This window comes from Petromyzon marinus, chromosome 35, assembly GCF_048934315.1.
Source record: "Petromyzon marinus isolate PM22_M1 ecotype Great Lakes invasive population chromosome 35, UKy_Petmar_22M1.pri1.0, whole genome shotgun sequence".
NCBI lineage: Eukaryota > Metazoa > Chordata > Hyperoartia > Petromyzontiformes > Petromyzontidae > Petromyzon > Petromyzon marinus.
This window is the reverse complement of record NC_133701.1, coordinates 10,345,377-10,367,145: the sequence shown is the minus strand read 5'-3', so window position 1 is coordinate 10,367,145 and position 21,769 is coordinate 10,345,377. Positions and strand designations below refer to the sequence as shown.

Below are 21,769 nucleotides of genomic sequence, written 5' to 3'. Positions count from 1 at the left end.
CATCACCAGGCCTGGTGATTATAAAACCGCTGTGTCACCAGGCCTGAGGATTAGAAAACCGTCGCCTCATCAGGCCTGGCAATTATGAAACTGACACATCGCTGCGGTTTTATAATCACCAGGCCTGGCGATTTGAAAACCGCCGCCTGGTGATTAGAAAACCGCCATCTCACCAGGCCTGGCCGCACCCCCGATTAACATAGTTGGCTACGTATGGTGCGAAAGAAGGTCAACATACATTCACATACATACTGCTAACCCTGATATCATCGGAGCTAATGTGCAACAAGCAAACATGCTCCCCAAATCTCTTAAGTGCATACGAATGCAGGTTTTGTGAGGTAATGCTTGCAGTCCATAACATTTACACTGTTTTAATGTAATCTCGGTAAAATCATTGATTGAATGATTGACTGCCTGACTCAGGAATCAATTGATCGGAACATTTGATAGATTGTTAAAGGCGTCAGTGCCTGCTCTTTAGGTTTGAGGAATTAATTTTGCTGCCTTTATAGGAGCGGCTTTGTTGTATTTCTATTTTCCCTGTTTCAAGAAATGCAATTATTGGGATGTAAACATGTTTAAGAGGTGTTTTATACTTATTCATGATTTAATTACTCACCAAACGCGCGAATAATTTATAGAATGCTTTTATCTTTAATTTGTGTAATTGTTTTCAGAGGCTAGTTCTCCTTAAAAAAAAGAAACACTGCTAACAAGAGTTAATCATCAATAATGTACTTTTCAGGCTTAAAGGAACTCTTTTTGTCTGGTTCCTAAGGGCCAATTCCCCAAACTTGAGCGGCTGCATCGGTGTTTGTATTTATATTTAGACGAGCTTTTTTGCCTGTCCAAGGATGGGTGTATATTGTAGTACTTCTGAAATATTCAAGAGAAAAATTGTTCAACTCATGATTATTAATGCCCCACGTGGAGTGACGTCACTCCCTCATGGTTATTGTGGAGGGGTGCGGCATGTGGAGTGACGTCACCCGCTCATGATTATTAAGGAGGGGAGGGGTGCGGCATGTGGAGTGCACGACCTTCTTGTGCGTGAGTGTAAATTTCCACGCGTGCATGAATATTTATGAAGGGGGGGGGGGGTTCTTTTGCAGTGACGTCACGCACGGATGTAGCATTGTGCAAAGTAGATTTATTTTTTACCGTCACTTTCTGTAAATAAACGTCATATTTGAAGCGACTTTGCTAAATAAATTATTTAATTCAGCTTGACCTTCCTCTGCGTTAGTGTAAAAGTCCACCCACTCATGAATATTAATGAGGGGGGGTGGGCCTCATGTGGAGTGACGTCACGCGCGGGACGGACAGACATTTCTGGGTGATTATCGTAGATAATTATTTTCCTTTTTAAGGCCACAGTGTTGTTAACGAACGTGTTCAGTCTTTTTTTCAAATTGTATCATTTGTGCGTGTGCACCATTGCCCACGCAGCAACAGCAGCAGCATTGCCAGATAGTTTATTTAACGCACAAGGCGCACGTGAATCACCATCCACGATTCAAACTCCGCACTTCGGCCGAGGCCAGCTCAGTGCTCAGCCACTCGGAGCTAGCAGGCCACCTCGTTTCTCATTCCCTCCCCCCGAACGAAGGAAGTTCTGCTGCAACAGTAGCCAGAAGCTCTGCTCCCGATGGCTCTCATCTCACGCGAGCGCCCCAGTCCACGCCACGGGCCTAAACACAACCCTTCGCAGAACGTGACATAAACAGCAGGCATTTGAGACAAGCCCTCCCTCCCTCCCTGCGCGAAATCTGAAAATGCCGAGCACGGAAAGGCACGGGCTAACCGAGGCGGAATACAAATGGGCGGCCGCCTTCGGAAATTGGCAACAGGAGAAGGTTAAATTGATTAAGAAATGAAGAGTGTCAGGATCGCGCCGTCGATTTGAGCGGCGCACGCGCAACATTGGCTCTGACCTGATACGCGTGACTTTTAGGTGTTGCGCGCTGCTTCAAAAACTATTCTTACGAAAATAAATAACACAGTTGCCAATACGGTGATAAGCGTCATTATAACCGATAATTCAGTCTGGCGGTTAGCCCCCCCCCCCCCCCCCCAAAAAAAAAACTGAAAACTAAACCGAAAATCGCAGTGAGAGCTAGATATTTAAACACAGCGGCCTCCTTTAAAATAGTCTTGAGCCTCAAATGAGGCTCTCTGGGATTATGATGATTGCTCCTCTGGCTGAACGTTTCTGTGGCCACAGCAGACGACTCACACTCTGGATTCTATTAAACAAGTACAGCTGCATGTCATGGGAAACCAACAGTGGCTGTCCTATGGATAGACTAGACATGCCTGTGTCGCAGGATGTGGCATTCCTCCACTCGCTTGACGCTGTTAACAGTTGACGGACCATGATGCAACACTCTTTTTTAGTGTGAAACCACTTTAGATGATTTTACTTCCCGTTATTATCCTTTAATAAATAGATAAAGACAACAAAGTACGTATATACATATTTTTTTTTACCGTAAAAAATTCCGATCGTTCCATGCAATATGCACGTGCCCCGGGCTTTGGGAATTCAGCCAGGCGGCAATTGGCTTTTCGTGACATGGGGGGCCCCCTGAGCTAATGGAATTTACAGCAGCTTATTACGGCTTATCGCACGGGTGCTTCATCCGCCAGTACGGACGGCTTAGTGCTGCTCCGTGTAATCCAGCTGATTTTTTTTCTGCTTTGCCGTGGTGTATGGCAATACCGGAGGCACCAGCTCTTCCTGCGGGGCGATGAGGAGTCATGGGGTTCGCCAAAAAAGTAGCGAGCGTCGAGTCAAAAGTTCCAAACGATTTCTTCCTCGAACATTCAGGCGGCGCACATCTCCTACGTACAACGCTAAGCCCAGTCGTGGATATTCCACTGTCCTTTGGCGGGAGCGAGTCTCTCCCATAGGACAACCACTATGGTGCGAATTTATCAACGCCGGAGGGAGGGATGGTGAGCTAAGTCAACCCTCATCCTCCATTTGGACTTACAAACGTTCCAACTGCGAGCAACTCACTCTGCAGCTGGGCCCTCACAAAGAGTATTGCTCTCTAAGTATCATTGTCGATGTGCATGTCACTCCACTGCTGGATGAAGTCATCCCGATGCAGTGCGGGTCGCGTGAGTTGTTTGACCGTGCTTTATCTCGCTGGTCAGTGCAGGATGGTGAGAGGCGTGGAGCATATACCCGGGAGCATAGGAATACAGTACAATGATTTTGCTGGACTGTTTTTTTTCCCCTTTAACATCCGTCATGCATGGCGGGTGTCAAACCAACCACTGTCCAGGCTTAAACTTGCTTAGGTTCTGAGCTCCGACTGGATTCGACGCACTCCAAAAATTTGGTCACAGGTTCGTTTTATTGTGATTTAGAATTATTTTGCTGTGCTCTTGACAAATGATGTCCATGACTTTAATTTCCAAATAACTGCTGCTTTCAAGGTCGATTGTGCATTTAGCTGGCTCTCCTGCAGCTCAGGCTGGCTTAACATTGTTATTAGTGAAGTTTAATAGTCCTTGATTTATCAAGGAAAGCCTCAACGAGTCTCGAGATGCTTTGAGAAGGTCCTGCTTGGGATGTTTAGCTCATTTCTTATTAAGTGGGATAATGAAATTGTCCAGTTCAGTGGTCTCGATGCTGATACACACACAAAAGACAAAGATCCCCCGTATAGACGTAACATATTGTTGGGGCAAGTGTTGTTAGCGAGCACCTATGAAGGATGGCACGGCACACGAGGGGGTGGGTGGCCAACACCACGCCCGGCCGCCTTTGCCTCCTCAGTGGCGATGTTTACACACCGCAACAGGTACTCATTTGAGGCTGAGTCGACCTAGGGGAAGCCCAGGACCGGTTCAGATAATTGTCACTGGTGTTTGCCGTGAGCGGGAATTAAACTCATCGGGTTCGAAGCGCAGAACTCTAATCGCTCAACTATAGACCATTAAACTATTTTAATTGTACTAGGTAAGTCCCACTGAGCCACATAGCTGTTTTTCAGAAGCGACCTGGCCACAAATGGTAGCTTAACGAAGTGGCTCATCACGTGGACATTTTTAGCAGCCAAATACTCTAAACGCGCGTTTCTACTACACTGCCGCTCCCCCCTCCACAATACACATGCATGCGCACACATTCATCCTCGTACAAGCATGTCATAAAAATTGGCTCAATTCTCATCTCAACTTCAAAATTCACATTTAAAATTTTGAATAAAAAATGAATAATGAAGATGAGGACCTTGCAAAGCAACAAATCCTGTCTCATCTTCCGCACGGAAACGTTGAATAGCTGCTACGTTTGTTCATCTCCTCGACTATGCTGACATCACATACAAATCAACCTTTGCAACCACTTTTGGATGAGATAAATCCTATCTTTCATTCTGCATTTGGCTTCCTCTTATAAACTTAACCACTCCACTCATCACTATGATCTCCACTCCCAAGACCGGGTTATCAGCTCCTCTTTCAACTCAAGAGGGAGATTCATTGGGCCAAGTTCATATTTAATGCACACACGCGAAACTATGCACTCTACTTATTGAAAGTGTTTATGCGGGGGACCAAAATCCTCGAAAAATGAGATGCCTTCAAAACACCAAAGTGCACTGTAGCAAGGCCAAAAACGCCACGTGGTTCCCAGATAGTCATCCGCGATCCATACCACAAACACCCGAAATTCCATCGCTTTTAAAATGTCCTTGGTTCCCCTCCCATCTCAATCACGATTTGTTGCTGAGCTTTGTTTTATTTTTCATGACAACCTTCACTCGTAAATGCATTTTGACGTACAGCAAACCCTTGGCCCATGCTGAACCTCGCTGCCTCTTCCCTTGGAGGCTGGAAACACCGCGTGACCTGGGACCCGTGATGGACCCCTTGGGAGACAAGACAGAGACTCATATATGAGTAGTATTTTTGCGTGCGTATATACATGTATGCATGTGTGCTGAACATCTTTCGCACCGTACGTAGCCAACCGTGCGAATCGGAGGTGTCCCATGCACATTAAAACGTGCCCAGCAGAGCTCCAAAGATGCACACTCCAATACTCCTTCGACCGATATGTCGTTTGTGTGTGTTTGGAGAAACGATGAGTTTGGAGGGGTGAGGATTTGGCAGGGAAGGGTAAGCGGTCGTGTCCTCTGCTGGGCAGAACGACTTCTTTCCCCTTTGTCGTCGCCGCTGCGTTGTTGCTGTTGCTTCTTCAGCCGTTTTTTTTCTTTCTCATCAGACAAGATGTTTGTTACCTTGGCCTTCGTTTTCTCTCCAAAGAGCCACAGATCAGCCAGGGCATGTTAGGGGAAGCCGATCGGCACCAGTGCTGCCGGACACCAACGACGGCCCTTGTGTACTCTGTCGCCTATCGAGTGGCGACTACTCATGGTCGACCGGTCGACGTCCAGCTGAACACTGCAATGTGGTGGTGTAGCAGTCGACCTCAACGCCCTGACTGCCCGTTTGCTGTCACAACAACATCTCCTCCCCCCACCCAGCCGCCGCAACGCCGCAACCCTCCGGGAATTCCTGCGAATCGAGGGAGATCGTCACCCTTTTCCCATTCATCAGGCTTCAATAAAGTCCCTCGTCATCGCTTGAAGTCACTCAAGCCCCCTTTTGGACCCACGCGCGCTTAACCTTCAGCAACGCGAATTCAACCCCGATGAAGCGTGGAGAGATGTATGGAGTTCAACGGATCTCACAAGCAGCTTCGTTTTTTCACTCGCTGATTGAATTCTTCGTGCCGTATTTATCCTGCAATGCTTTAAATCCCTGTCTATTTACATATAAGTGCAATAGTCACCCGCTAGCTGTTTAATGTGTTTTTTTCGTAACTTAACTTGTAATTGAACTACGATCAGCCGAAAAAGAATTTGCCCGAGGTGACTCGCGCTACAGGGAATGTATTATTTAACGTTGATTTAGATTTGTGCGACGCGGTTGGTTTTGTTCTGGTTGATATTTTTTGTTGCTTCATTGCCGTAATGTATTCACTTTACTTTTGCCACGTTGGTGATCCAGCTCACTCCTGCAAACGAGACTTCTGTCCGGGTCTCTAGTGTTTACACCTGAGCTTACGTACCTTTAGGGGCCCAGGGCGGATCCTCACTGATGTTGGCCTTGAGCGGGAAATTGAACTGCACGTGTGTGTATGTTGAACTTCTGTCGCACCGTACGTCGCCGACCGTGCTAATCGGAGGTGCGGGTAAAGGACAACAAACTAAACGCACAAAGTCGTTCTAAAGAAATGAGTTTGCAATCGAGATTTAAAAGTACATCGCTCCAGCGGCTTCCTAATATCGGTAGGAAGAATGTTCCAGACGGCCGCGGAAGTGCATATGAAAGCCCGCAATGTGGTGACCGCCTTTGTTCGATGGCGAGAACAAAAACCGCTGCGAGGATGACCGGTAGTTTGCATGATTGTTTATGTTTCTTGACGAGATCAGCAAGGTATTGTTGTTAATTTGTGGCAAGCACTTTGTGTGAGGTTTCTGGTGAAGTAGCGCAGAGCACTAACCACTTACTCGGGCAAAGCTCTTTTCGCTAACGCTGCCGCTACAGCAACCTCTTCGTATCTGCCAGCCTTCTAAACCCACTCCAAAGAGCGCCCCCCCCCCCCCCCGTATAGCCTTAAAGAGACTGTTGGGGCAAGTGCTGTTAGCGAGCACCTATGAAGGCTGGCGCGGCACACGAGGGGGTGGGTGGCCAGCACCACGCACAGCCGCCTTTGTCTCCCCAGTGTTGATGATTGCACACCACACCAGTTACTCATGTAAGGATGAGTCGGCCTAGGGGAAGCCCAGGACCAGTTTAGATATTCGCCACTGTTATTGGTCGATAGCGGGAATTGAACTCGGGTCGCCGGATTGTGCGCTAACCACTGCACCACCGCTCATACGCACAAACACGAACACGCTCAAGTCCATTAACGATTCACTTTTTCTAACTGAATAGGAAATAAACCATCTACCAAAGTTTGACTCCCAAGCCACGGCTAACATCAGTGGCGAGTGATTATATAAATTGCTGCTGGACCCAAAACCCCTTCACCATCAACTGGCACTTACAGTGAGGGAAAAAGAGTATTTGATCCCCTGCTGATTTTGTACGTTTGCCCACTGACAACGAAATGATTAGTATATGATTTTAATGATAGGTTTATTTGAACAGTGAGAGAAAATAACAACAACAAAATCCAGAAAAACGCACGTCAAAAATGTTATAAATTGATTTGCATTTTAATGAGGGAAATAAGTATTTGACCCCTCTGCAAAACATGACTCAGTACTTGGTGGCAAAACCCTTGTTGGCAATCACAGAGGTCAGAGGTTTCTTGTAGTTGGCCACCAGGTTTGCACACATCTCAGGAGGGATTTTGTCCCACTCCTCTTTGCAGATCTTCTCCAAGTCATTAAGGTTTCGAGGCTGACGTTTGGCAACTCGAACCTTCAGCTCCCTCCACAGATTTTCTATGGGATTAAGGTCTGGAGACTGGATAGGCCACTCCAGGACCTTAATGTGCTTCTTCTTGAGCCACTCCTTTGTTGCCTTGGCCGTGTGTTTTGGGTCATTGTCATGCTGGAATACCCATCCACGATCCATTTTCAATGCCCTGGCTGAGGGAAGGAGGTTCTCACCCAAAATTTGACGGTACATGGCCCCGTCCATCGTCCCCTTGATGCGGTGAAGTTGTCCTGTCCCGTTAGCAGAAAAACACCCCCAAAGCATAATGTTTCCACCTCCATGTTTGACGGTGGGGATGGTGTTCTTGGGGTCATAGGCAGCATTCCTCCTCCTCCAAACACGGCGAGTTGAGTTGATGCCAAAGAGTTCCATTTTGGTCTCATCTGACCATAACACTTTCACCCAGTTGTCCTCTGAATCATTCAGATGTTCATTGGCAAACATCAGACGGGCATGTATATGTGCTTTCTTGAGCAGTGGGACCTTGCGGGCGCTGCAGGATTTCAGTCCTTCACGGCGTAGTGTCTTACCAATTGTTTTCTTGGTGACTATGGTCCCAGCTGCCTTGAGATCATTGACAAGATCCTCCCGTGTAGTTCTGGGCTGATTCCTCACCGTTCTCATGATCATTGCAATTCCACGAGGTGAGATCTTGCATGGAGCCCCAGGCCGAGGGAGATTGACAGTTCTTTTGTGTTTCTTCCATTTGCGAATAATCGCACCAACTGTTGTCACCTTCTCACCAAGCTACTTGGCAATGGTCTTGTAGCCCATTCCAGCCTTGTGTATGTCTACAATCTTGTCCCTGACATCCTTGGAGAGCTCTTTGGTTTTGGCCATGGCGGAGAGTTTGGAATCTGATTGATTGATTGCTTCTGTGGACAGGTGTCTTTTATACAGGTAACAAGCTGAGATTAGGAGCACTCCCTTTAAGAGTGTGCTCCTAATCTCAGCTCGTTACCTGTTTAAAAGACACTTGGGAGCCAGAAATCTTTCTGATTGAGAGGGGGTCAAATACTTATTTCCCTCATTAAAATGCAAATCCATTTATAACAGTTTTGACATACGTTTATCTGGATTTTGTTGTTGTTATTCTGTCTCTCACTGTTCAAATAAACCTACCATTAAAATTATAGACTGATAATTTCTTTGTCAGTGGGCAAACGTACAAAATCAGCAGGGGATCAAATACTTTTCCCTCACTGTACCAGCCTGGTGAAGTATGGTAAAACAACCGCCATAGCGCATACGATGTGGGGAGGCCTTCACCCAACAGTGGATTAACATATGAATGAAATGGACACGATGGAAATTCCACATTCCTATGGTGGGCGCTCGATTTTTTTCAGACAACCACTTTTGACTGTTAGACTCAACTCAATTCGAGAACACATTTGTTCAATTTTAGACCAGAGGATTGTACAACAGCTGTGAAATTAGCCAAAATAATTGGCCAATTTTATAGTAATTAATCACCCTGTAAGAAAAATACGTAAATATATAATTTCTTAAAATGATTAATTTACTTGCGCGTTTGCAAAATTCCAACAGCAGGATCAATAATGACCTGTGCCAGCTGCAACCTCAAAGAGAAATTGTTTAATTATGATAATTCAGCTTGTTATATACGGATCGATTACTTTATAAACAAAAACATCTACTAAACGCCTGCGTGTTTGTGGTAGCGTGGTAGTGAGCGCACGGTCAATATTTGTACCAAGCCCTGGGCTCCTGTGTTAGGTCGACTGTCAGTCTTAAATGAGTAACTAGTCTGGTGTGTAAACATCAACACTGTGGAGACAAAGGTGGCCGGGCATGGTTATAGCCACTTCAACTCCTCGTGTACCATGCCAGGCCTCGTAGGTGCTCGCTAACAGCACTTTATTAACTGGCCTGTGAAAGCTACACGGTGGTTCTTTGTCTTTGTGCGTGGGGGATGCGTGGATGTGTGTGATTACACACTGGTGGCACTGTGGTTAGCATGTTTTGCTGCTACTCTTGCGACCTCGCCATGGATGAAATCCGAAGCCAGTATTTTCTGAATCTGTCACGGCCCTCATTTCAGTGGACTCAGCCTGCGGTGAATTACCCGTCGTGGTGTGTGGACACCCGTACTGAGGATACAATGGTGGCCCCGCGTGTTTCAGGCAAAAACTAACGTCCTGGTAAAATAAATCTCTCCTTCATACATGCTCGTTAACAGCACTTGTCCGAGCAGTCTGCATGGCGATATGTGAGAGACCTTTGTATTTTGTGTGTTGATGTGTGTGCATCTGTGTCTGCGTGTGTCCAGAATGTGGAGCGGTAGTGTAGCGGTTAGCGCTGCACTGCCCAACGAGCCCAACAATCTGGGTTCGATTCACGCTCACGGCCAACAACAGTGACGATTATCTGAACCGGTCCTGGGCCTCCCGTAGGTAGGTCGACTCAGCCTCAAAAGACTACCTGGTGCAGTGTGTAAACTTCGCCACTGGGGAGACAAAGGCAGCCAGCGTGGTGTTGGCCACCCACCCCCTCGTGTGCCGCGCCAGTCTTCATAGGTGCTCGTTAACAGCATTTGCCTCAACAGTCTGTAAAGGCTACATGGGGGATCTTTGTCTTTGTTTGTCTACACTGCAGTACAATTTCTGCAACCCGGGATCAATTCGTGGCCACGGAGCATCAATAGCAATGACACTTGGTACTTGAACCTGACCTGGGCTCTCCCTTACATGCGATTGCGGCGTCCATGTTGACAATCCGTCTAATTCCATGTCAAGCGCCTTTCCAGTCAACTTTTGCAATCCATGGATCTCTGCCAACGAATTTCATCTCTTGACCTCGTGAATCTCCAGCAACCAAGTCCGTCGCTCTCTCACCGCCGTGTCTCCTTCCACTGCACACCGTTAGCGACCACTCCCTCATACGCTTCTCCTGTTCTCTCCCCGAGACCGCCTGCCTTCACCAACCAGACACACACGTGTCCCCTTCACCGCTCTGCTCCCGTATTGATCCCTGTTTCTTGGACCCCCACAAAGTCGTTCTGTCGAGTGCCACGGTGCCACCTCTAACCGCTTGCTGTGAATGATCTCGCCCCGTCCCAAGTGTTGCACCTCCTCAGGGACCAACTTCCTTCTCTCGCTCCACAACCATCCCGCCGTGAGCAAAACATCGCAGCTCACGGACTTGAGAGAATGTCGAAAGAGTCCGGCCTGGAAATCCACCGCCGGATTTGGAAGGCTCACGTCAACGCACCTTATCAGTGGGCTCTGGTTAGATCCAAATCAGGCTCCTCCTCCACTCTGATTGCAAATGGTACTGGAAGCCCGAAATCTATTTCTGTCAGTGTGAACTCGCTCCAACAGCCTGGGACTCCTGCACTGCTCCACTGGTTTCCAAGCGCAAACTATTCTCCCATTTCTCTGAAAAGGTCGAGAAAATCAGGAATGGCATTCCGGTGTCTGACTCTGTTCCTCCACCGGCCTGTTCTGCTGTCTCCCCACCACCCACCACCTGCCATTCACGTCCCTCGGCCCGGTCACTGCAAACAGCATCAGTGCAATTGTCTCCTGCCTATACTAAAAAAAAAGATCCCCCGTATAGCCTTAACAGACTGTTAGGGCAAGTGCTGTTAGCGAGCACCTATAAAGGACAGAACGGCACACGAGGTGGTGGGTGGCCAGCACCACGCCCGGCCGCCTTTGTCTCCCTAGTGGCGATGTTTACACAACGCACCAGGTACTCATTTGAGGCTGAGTCGATCTAGGGGAGGTCCAGGATCGGTTCAGATAATCGTCACTGGGTATTGGCCGTGAGCGGGAATCGAACTCGGGTCGTCCGGGTCCGTAGCAACAGCGCGCTAACCGCTACACCACCGCTCCCCACTGCCTAAAAACACTTTCACCCACGCGCGATCTCCCACCCACAAAGCTCACGGCTCGCTGCCCCCCCCCCCCCACCATGCCCCCCCCCCACCTCCGTCTCACCCGACATTGTCCCCTTCGCTCTCGAGGCTGCTGCTATCACTGCCCATCCCAAAACAAATCCTCCCTGGACCTCGACAAAATTTCACCCCATCTCAAAATCTCCCATTTGCTTGCAAAACAAACGTTTCTTTCCCCCACCAAGAAATAATTTTCGGCTCCCGCCCCTTCAGACAACCCTCCCATCCGTGGTCTTTACGAGCCGGGACAATCTGCCGCCTGTCAAACTGCTCTCCTGCGTGCTGTAAATTTAATTCTTCTCTTTCCTCGGCCCGTGAGCCCCTCCTCACTCCTGGACGATCCTGCTGCACTTGACGCCACTGCATCCTCCTCGTGCGTCACCATGACAACGCAGGCGACTTCCATCAGAGTTAAGAAAACTATTGAACTATTTATTTTACCACTATTTTTGTTTGCTTTGCCAGGTAAGGCCCGCTGAGCTGGAAAGCTGTGTGTTTTTTTCAGAAGCCACCTGGGCCATCACAAATGATATAGCTCAATAAAGTGGCGAATTACGTGGGAATGTATAGCAGCTAAGTACTCTGAACGCATGCTGATTCTAAATGTGGAGGGGGAAACCGGAGGACCTGGAGACAAAAAACATCCATGCGAGCGCGGGGAAAGAGATAGGAAAACTCCTAATACACAGGCGTCAGGGCCGGGATTGAACCCACGACCTCATGCGTACCAGGCGATGGAGTTAACATCTCGCTTCCTTGGTTCTGCTCTTACCTCTCAAACCTCTTAGGGGCCGTCTATAAATGACGTCACGTGATTTTGGACGATTTTTGACCCCCCCCCCCATCGTCACACGGCGTCACAAAAAGTCATAAGAACCCCCCTCAAATATGACGTCACAAAACTCTGCCCCCCCCCCAAATAAATAAAACATGCTTCAAATCGATTTAAACTATTGTCATTGTAGTGCGTATGTAATGTGACGCTGCACTCTGATGTTGTAGGAGAAAACATTTAGTAAAAGGTCTATTAAATTAAGTAGAACGTGTTGTCTATATTTATTTAAAGTTGCACATTTTGATGTGACGTCACATTTCTCAAACCCCCCCACCCCCTCGTCACACATCGTCACAAATATCTGACCCACCCCCCCAGGTGCGTGACGTCATTTATGGACAGCCCCTTATTTCTTTTCTACAATCCCAGAAGGGCACTCTCTTCCTCGAGGAACCCTCTGTGTTATGGTTTCCCACAAGGATCCATCCTTGTCCACCCATGCCCTCCACCCTCCGCTCTTCAAAATGTGTCTCCTCCTGCTCGGGAAAAGAAAAAAAAAACTTCCCCATTTTGTTGTTGTTAAAACTTATTTTATCGGGACATTAGAGAGCAGGATAATGTGTATAGCTGCTACTGAAGAATGCAATTTCTTCACAATCAAATGTGGAGTTGTCGGATGGTCCCCATCTTCATCAAGTTACAAGCTTGAATCTGCTTAGGCTTTTTTTTAACTTAAACTTGAGAAAAAAAAACAGGAAAATGCCCGCATGGTTTGCACGTGTGGCCAGGACGCAATTGCGTCTGCCGATGAGGGTGTTAAGCGTTTACATATTTCTGGATGCCTTTGAACTGGTTTCTGAACACCAGAGTCGTGGCCGGCCATGGCGACACCTGGAAAGACTCTTGAACTGCGAGGAGGAGGAGGAGGTAGAGGCGGCGGTGGTGTCCTCCTGCGGCTGCGGCTGAACCAGGCGAATCCTCAATCGTCTCTATTTTAACGCCGACCGTCGTCGCTTGCTCCTCCGCTCGTGAACGTCCCGGCTCCACGTGGCCACTGACGCCGTGAGCCCAACCCAACGCCGTGGACTCTCACGTGCTGCCTCCTCGCAGCGGTCTCGGAGCGGCTCGGTTCGAACCTCCTCGAGGCAGCGTTGCCAAGCTGAGGCACTTCTCGTCGGAGGAACGTCGACAATCGACTTAAGGCTTAAGTGAGAACCTCCCAAATGCTGACAGGACACCGGCAAAGTATGCGCGTAAGCTTGGGGTTGTCATTGATCCCATCTCTCATTCTCTCCCCAAGTATCACAACCCTGCTATATAGCTCTCTGTCAGAAGCAACCGGGTCGCAAATGATAGCCCAACGAAGTGGCTTATCACGTGGAAATGTATAGCAGCCAAATACTCGAAACGCACGTTTCTAAATGTGTAGGGAAAAAAACCGGAGGACCCGGAGAAAAACCACGAGGAGAGACACGCAAACTCCAAATATACAGCAGGCGTCAGGGTCGTGATCGAGCGCTAAACCTCCTGCATACTAGGCGAGGGAGTTAACATCTCGCCACCGCCGCGCCCCTTAACTCCTCGTTGCAAACATTCCCTGCCTCCAATTCCTTACCCCAGCTGCTGCTGTTGCACCCTTCCCCTGTGCCTGCATCCACGTGGCGTTCCTGGCAACTGCTGGCGGAAGAGCCTCCACTAGAGGGAGCCCTGGAGAACCCTTCTAGAGAGGGTGTCTTGGCCTACTCTTTCACACTGGCCAGACATCTTGGAAAAGGCTGGGAGTTCCCACATCTTAGCCCAACCAAATGCAACCTAAGCTGCGGTCTTCTCCACTTGCGCCGCTCTAGGGAGAGAGTTAGCGAATGCGACCGGAGACCTCTGCCTGGGAGTGCCAACAACCGTTACGTCACGGCAGCATCCCGTTGCGTTGCGTTCAGCGTCAAATGAGTAGTGCCGAGTGTAAGGGTGTACGATGGTGTGATGATGGTGTGGTGATGGTGTGATTATGGTGTGGTGATCGTGTGATGATGGTGTGGTGATCGTGTGGTGATGGTGTGATGATGGTGTGGTGATGGTGTGACGATGGTGTGCTGATGGTGTGGTGATGGTGTGATGATGGTGTGTGATGGTGTGATGATGGTGTGGTGATGGTGTGGTGATGGTGTGGTGATGGTGTGATGATGGTGTGGTGATCGTGTGGTGATGGTGTGATGATGGTGTGGTGATGGTGTGATGATGGTGTGGTGATGGTGTGATGATGGTGTGATGATGGTGTGGTGATGGTGTGATGATGGTGTGGTGATGGTGTGATGATGGTGTAGTGATGGTGTGATGATGGTGTGGTGATCGTGTGGTGATGGTGTGATGATGGTGTGATGATGGTGTGGTGATGGTGTGATGGTGTGGTGATGGTGTGATGATGGTGTAGTGATGGTGTGGTGATGGTGTGGTGATGGTGTGATGATGGTGTGATGATGGTGTGGTGATGGTGTGATGATGGTGTGATGGTGTGATGATGGTGTGGTGATGGTGTGATGATGGTGTGAGGACCGTCGGCACTGGGGACGCGGGAGATGCTGCCCGCCTGCCGCACCACTTGGGACGGACGATCGCTAACAGCCCTCGCCCTAACGGCCGCCCGCGAGGCTCAATGAGGGAGCTTTGTCTTGCGCACGGACACCTCCATGGCCTGCGGATGTTAATAAGGGCGCGCAGAGGACACATTAGGCGCGGAGATAACTCTCACGGCTAATGACTCCGCGACGTACGGCGCGTATTAAGGAGTCGGTGGGGCTGCGGTTAGCGCGCTGAGCGAACGATCCGGGTCGCCTCGGTTCCATTTCTTTGCCGAGATTCACACCGTTTGGTATTCCCGTCCCTGAGCCCGGCTGGGGAGGAGAGCGGTGTCGGCGGAGAGCGTGCACGATGTGGGCGGGATGGGGACGACTCCCCGCCAAGAATGGACACGTGTGAAGTCGTGCACCCACTTTTTGACGGCTGAAATCGCCTGGTCATCGATGTGTGCGATTTGCTGCTATTTTTGTTGTTACAGCGGCAATGTCACAAACTAAGATCATGCTCTTCGGTTTCCTCGGTGCGGGGCTGTGGGGCAGCTTCCTTGCCCAGTCGTGCGCCAACCTGGCTCTAGAACTCAATACGCGCAACCAGAATATGTATTTAAACTGGAGGAATCCGATGAGCTATAAAGCTCTTTTTCGCAGATGTTCAGCAAGGGCGCACGGGGTAAGAACGTTACAACAACAACCGATACGCGAAACGAGCACAGGGGGGGGGGGGGGGGAAGGGGGCTCGCGTGTGTCAGCCGGCCTGAGATCGCGGCGCAAAATTCCACATTCCTGTGACAGACGACGTGAAGCCTCTCAGCGTTGCTATGCTTGGGAAATGCTGCGTCCGTCTGTCCTTTACGAGCCAGTCGCTACAAAAAAAGTAGCGCTCGGCTCGGCTGCTATCAGCGACCAGAGTTGTTTTGGGGAAAAGATTGCCAATTAAACACTTGGAAAAGTCATTTTTGTATTTTAATGAAAAATGATGAACGTTACGCTTTGTACCAGCAGCATGCTGAGTGCACGCGAGTTATATCGCATGCGCCAACGCAAATTAAAATAGAGATATCGTACGCGTTCGTGCGCGCATGTCACAAAAAACACGCGTAGCTCGTTAAAATTTACTTTGTGAGTGTGTGTATGTGGGGAGTGGTGGTGTAGTGGTTAGCGCGCTGCGCTATGACACCCAGAGGCGTGAGTTAGATCCTGCTCACGGCCAACACAAGTGATGATTATCTGAACCGGTCCTGGGCCTCCCCTAGGTCGATTCAACCTTAAATGAGTACCTAGTGGTCATGTATAAACATCGCAATGAGGGAGACAAAGGCGGCCGGGCGTGCTGATGCCGACCCATCCGCTCGTGTGCCGTGCACAACACATATTGCAATTCCTTACAGGTGAATCACATGCTAAGTGTCTGATTACTGCTCTCTTACATGGGGTTCAACAATGATGACGTCATCCTGTACCATTTAAGACCGGAAGCAGGTGGATGGCTTCACTATTCTGGCAAATTGCCCGAAGATGCTGGATGTAATTTCCAGCGAAACGTCGTACTCTTCAACACACCGGTGGGCTAAAGTAGTGAGCTATTTGTCTTTTGTCAACGTGACACATTTTTTATTGATTGGCCCTGTCGGGTGGTGGAGGGCTGCGACATTTATAAATGATGCGATCTAACCCAAAATCTTTGTTATGAATAATACTGGTCGCGAAAGCCTACGTGTTAAATTAAGAATATTACTTTAATTTTAGTCATATGCTTTCCTTTACTCAACTCCTATCGGTTTTTTTTCGTAGTGTTTTTTGTTGTAACTTTCTAACCCCGTGCCCCTTTTACTGGACGCGTGTGAAAAAAAAGCTTCATGGCTCATCGGCTTTCTCCAGGGTGAATAAAATAGTAACAAACAAAACATATTCTGATGCATCTTTCAATTGCCACGTGATGCAGGCGAAGGCCCGGTTAGACATTGAGGGGTGGGACGAGCCATGGCGCCTTCTCAGAGATCGAATTTGAGATCCCCGCTTGAGGAATTCGAGATCTTCTCTCTCAACACACCGGCTCGAGAGCCAGTTTTGACGAATTGCGGTTTCGTTGATCGCAAGGCAAAGATATATTAAAGTTTGGCTGTGATTGTGGTAATTAAATTGCATGCTTAGTGGGTATCATTGGACCCTTATTACACGTTGGTTAAACACTGCGTTGCGCGTAATCATATTTTGATTAGCTGCATTAACAGATTATATTTGCATGCGGCTGTCCAAAGCACTTCTCGTTAATCCACGTACATGCCTTGCTCGCAGCGACGGCCTGATGTAGGTACACGCGTATCGTAAGCAATGCATTGGCATTAATGAACATCCGTATGTGACACATGAACACATTGGTTAATATTCATATTGTCTCATTAAACACGCTTTATTTACACATACGCTATGAAACCATTTCGAAAATTATAATTTTAATCATAACTTTAAACGAATAATTAATTTCAAATAATGAATTCCGTGATTGTCAGCAGATTGTTTGAGAATTGGGTGGCAGTGGAAATACTCGCGCGTCACAGCAAGAAGGGGCCTCTGTTCGATTCCCGACTTGGGTGACTTTCTTTGTGAAGGTCGTACGTCGTCCCCCTGTTACTGCTTGCGCTTCCTCCAGCTTCTCCGGTTTTTAACTAAACAAACACACGTACAACGTTACTGGTATTTGCCAACTATCCAAATGCTGAAATATTTCCCAAAAAGTACTCAATTTGCATTACACAGCAGCAGCAGCAATGTCGCCCACTCCTGCGAAAACTTGGCAGGACCCTTCTGATAAAGAGTCTTGAGACCCTTGTTTGGGTAAACGAGGATAATAAAATGTAACATTGTTTTTTTCCGCGTGAAAATAATTTCCTTCGGAATTTTTTCTACTCTTTCCGCATTGCCAAAGTCAAGTTCTGCTATCCACTCGAGGGCTTCGGGAGAGAGTTTGAGTCGTTTTCTATTCCACGTCCGTCGAAGGAGTACAGACTGCAGAGATTTACTGCGTGGTCCAAAGTTTGGGTTGCATGGCCACGGTCGCGTTGTGTCCCGTAGTTCATTTTACACTCATGAGCCTGGTGATGTGCTGATGTGAGTGATGGTTAAACCAGCGTCTGCCAGAAGTGTCAAAGCCAGGAGGTGCTGATGATGTTTGGGTCTCGAATAAGGTGGTTATTGTGAAGGTTCGCATTGTTCCATCCTTCGGAATGACCTGTTGGAAACACACACATTTTGTATTCTTGGAGCATTGCATATATGTGTTTACTATTCTTTAAACGAAGATTTTATGCGCGTGGCTTATGTCAGAGCACCTGTTGAAATGTTAATGTCAGACAAATACATTGATTGACCTTACTTTATAGGGCATTAAATTTTGATTTAAAGCTTTCGTGACTGCAGGGATTCATATTCTTGGTTCTTTCGGTAAAGTCACGTAGAAGGGAAACAATAAAATAATACAAAAATATTATTGATCCAAATTCATTATTAATCATCCGCAGCAGCACCAGCCATTGTCAATCCACTGCTGGATGAAGATCTCTCCACAATGCCGTCGCCTTCCCTCGCGGTCCAGTGCTGCTCCCGTCCGCCTCGCTCCCGCTCAATCTCGTCGCTCTGCATCTGCGTCGTTCCTTCTTTTAGCCGCTGCCGCTCCACCACCACCACCGGTCTCTTCCGATGGCCACTGTCCCGCCTCGCGATGTGTCCTATCCCCCCCCCCAAGCATATTTACTCGTCTCAATTGTGAAGAGCTCCGGTTACCCTCTGGGGGATTTCCTCACCCCCACCCGCCCACCACCTCCGGCGACAGGCAGGTGTTAATCACCACTTCTCTGCGGGACCGAAACTGCCGTTAAACTCAGTTGGCGCGTCCAAGTTATTTTGTTTTGGTGGATTCGGTTCTATGCACTTCCCCTTCTCTCTCTCCGTCCCCTCCATCCCCCACCCATTTTTTTACCTTTACTTGTGTTCCTCTTCCGCTGCCCTCTGCGGTGGTGGCGAGATATTAACTGCCTCGTCTGATATACGGACGTCGTGGGTTCTGACGATGCCTGTAAACGTGGAGTTTGCGTGTCTCTCTCCACCGTGGTCACGTGGATTTTTCTCCGTGTCCTCCGGTTTTTCCCTCCAGATTTATAAACACGCCGTTTAGAGTATTTGGCTGCTATAAATGTCCACGTGATACGCCACTTCGTTGAGCTATCATTTATATGACCAGGTCGCTTCTGAAAAATAACGCAATAGCTCAGTGGGCCTTACCTGTAAAATTTTGTACGAATCATTAAAAAGCCTTCCTTCTCTCATAAAATAACCTACGCTCCCGCTCGCAGTCCCTCCGTGAGCAGGGCAGAGAGCCCAACATCCTCCCCTTCCCAGAACCCAGGAGCGCTGAGTTCGACTTGCGGTCCACAGAATTTCTCTCCCCCTACCCCCCCAACCTGTTACAGTTTGTGCCTTGTACCGGGTTTTTGTCAAAGTATATATATAAAAAAAGATATAAAAGAACTCTGGTCTCTCGCGTTCACAACCCAGTGCGCTCTTAGCACTCCACCACTTTCTCCACCCGCTAGGATTTCATGCAACAAAAAGCACCTCCGATTAGCACGTTTGGCTACGTGCGGTGCGTAAGAAGTTCAACGTACGTACATACATACACACATCACAGCCCACAGAGCAACGTTGTTGTCATGCGCACTTCGTCTACTTCGCTCGGTTGGACACGTGCCACTCGGACGCCCAATAAAGCATCACTGTTTAAAAAAAAATAGCGCAAAAAAAAAACCCCTACACATATAGCGACGCGACGAGGGCGCCGCGGTTTCAAGCCTCTCGCATCAACGGACAGAAGAAAACAGCCGCTGAGGCCCGCTTGCTCCTCCCCAGCGCGCCGGGAGTGGTTGCGCGCGAGCCTTCGAACGGCGTCCGCGGCGCCTTCCGCCACCGTCGTGATGAACGCGCGCGCCCCCAGCGCGCCGGGCGTGGGCGGCGGCTGGGGGAGGCCTCGCGCCGCTCCCCCAAAAACGGGGGGCCGGAGCCGTTTGCCGGGCAATGTGAATAATTCATCGCTAAACCACTCTGCGGATGATAACGCTGCCCTTGACATTGTTTTTCAGGTGCTCTTCCGTGTGTTAAAGGGCCCTCAAGGTGATGCCGGCTCCTGCTGCTGTCGCTAGCGAAAGATTAAAACACCCGCGAGGGATTTATGTTATTTTTTTTTGGACATTGAGTGGCCAATGGCGGCGGCGGGCCAGCCAGCTACCAAGGCAAAGGTTGCCGGCTTTGCAATTTGCTCGCTCTCGTTACTACGAGCAGTCGGGCCTGCACTAGAGGCAGCTCAGAGGATCCCCTTTGGAGGACATTTGGTCGACTTTTCCACGCTGGATGAGGTTGGAGCACCCACCCCTTAGTCCACCGCGCACGGCCTGTGGCCAACCGGTTTATTCTGCCCGGGGTGGACAGAGGCGCGGGGGGGGGGGGGGGGTGATTCACGAATTGAACCGGCGACCTGTGGAATTGGAGTCCGGCATAGCTGACCGTTCCACGTGGCTCTCTAGGACTCACCGTAACGTTACGTGCCGTCCGTACGGGCAGCGGTGCCGTCATGCCGGGAGTTGGCCAGACGCTGACGCAACAATCGTGGATTGAGAGCAATGGGTAAAAACACTTTATTGAGTTGCTTGGAAAACGTTCCGATGGCGTTCGAGTGGCGCTCCGTCTCGTCAATGCGATGATGGCATTGGCGCCGTAATTTTCCTTAGCGGAGCGCTGTTAATACCAAAGGGTCCTGGAGGCGTTGGACTGTTCTTAGAAAATAACAAAATGAAAATATTTGGATGAATTAACAGTGACGAGATGACATTAATTGTGAATAATTGGAGGTGGCTAGGCAGCTCAGGGAACTCATAATGGACACGTCCGAGCACTGAGATGGAACCACTGAGATTATCTGTTTATTCTTTGCTATATTTACATCCGTGTGTCTGTATAATTTCCTCTCTTGGCAATTATCTATCTGACCAGGTGGGGGGCAGGGGGGGGGGTGGCAGGGTGAGCAATTTGCCCTGAGGCCGCAGATCTTAGGGGGGCTGCTAAGAAATTGCGGAGGGGACTGGCCTCAGGTGAGGCCTCATCTGGCTTTTTGCTCCAGGCATCCAAAAGCCTTTTTGACGGCCTTGCGCAAATCTCAGTTAGGGGGTCAACTCATGCTGTCGTCCCTCTCTGGTTGATAACACCACTTTGAAAGACGCCAATATGGGGGCTAGCCCGTTCTCGCGAACCGGCCTTCAACACAGTAACGTGGAATGTTTCACCTTTGGTTAAGGACCTCACTCCATTTCTACGTTGGATGTCTGAACTGTGCTGTTGCCATCTGTGGCATAGCGCGGTTAGCAGGGGGGGGGGGGGGTGCCTTGCTCCACATCCGATTAGCACGGTTGGCTACGTACAGTGTAAAATAAGTTAAACGTACATACATAGAACAAATGACATGGCAACCCCGTACAATTGCCTCCCCCTATTCGTAGTCCGGCCCCTGTGCCCCTCCTCCAGCCCGTGGGCTACAGTGCAGTTGCGCCGCTCACCAGGGACGTGAGGTCAGGTCAGGCAGGGGAGGCAAAGCCTCACCTGTCATACTCCAATGAAAATAGCTGGTACGAAAAGTAAAAAAAAATTAGAAAATAAAAATTTAGATTTTTATTTTTTTCCACTGACCTGTGTTATGTCATTTCTGTATGATTCCAATCATTTGTAGCACATTAGGCATGGACCACTCTTTTAACTATTTCCTCGTGCGCAAGGGAGTAAAGTGTGCTTTTGTGAAAGTCCTTATGTGCTGCGCAGTACATCAATGCACGTGTGTCCACCAGCATGCCATAACTGAGTTGCGCCTATGGGTGGCTGGCAGGGTATTTGATAAACCGGACTAGTACACCAGTCACGTGGTTAATGGCGACTCGGTTGAGGATTGCTGTGTGTGACACCACGTGCTGTTGCATTTTACAGATT

The 21,769-nt window shown here is 48.9% G+C and overlaps 1 protein-coding gene and 1 pseudogene across 1 annotated transcript in view; one reads left to right on the top strand and one right to left on the bottom strand.

Annotated features, from left to right (window-relative positions):
- Positions 1–21,769, top strand: part of AGBL4 (AGBL carboxypeptidase 4) — a 653,722-nt gene that overhangs the window by 367,044 nt on the left and 264,909 nt on the right. The gene's annotated exons all lie outside the window — the stretch shown is intronic.
- LOC142929841 (ATP synthase F(0) complex subunit k, mitochondrial pseudogene) lies at positions 12,578–14,300 on the bottom strand (annotated as a pseudogene).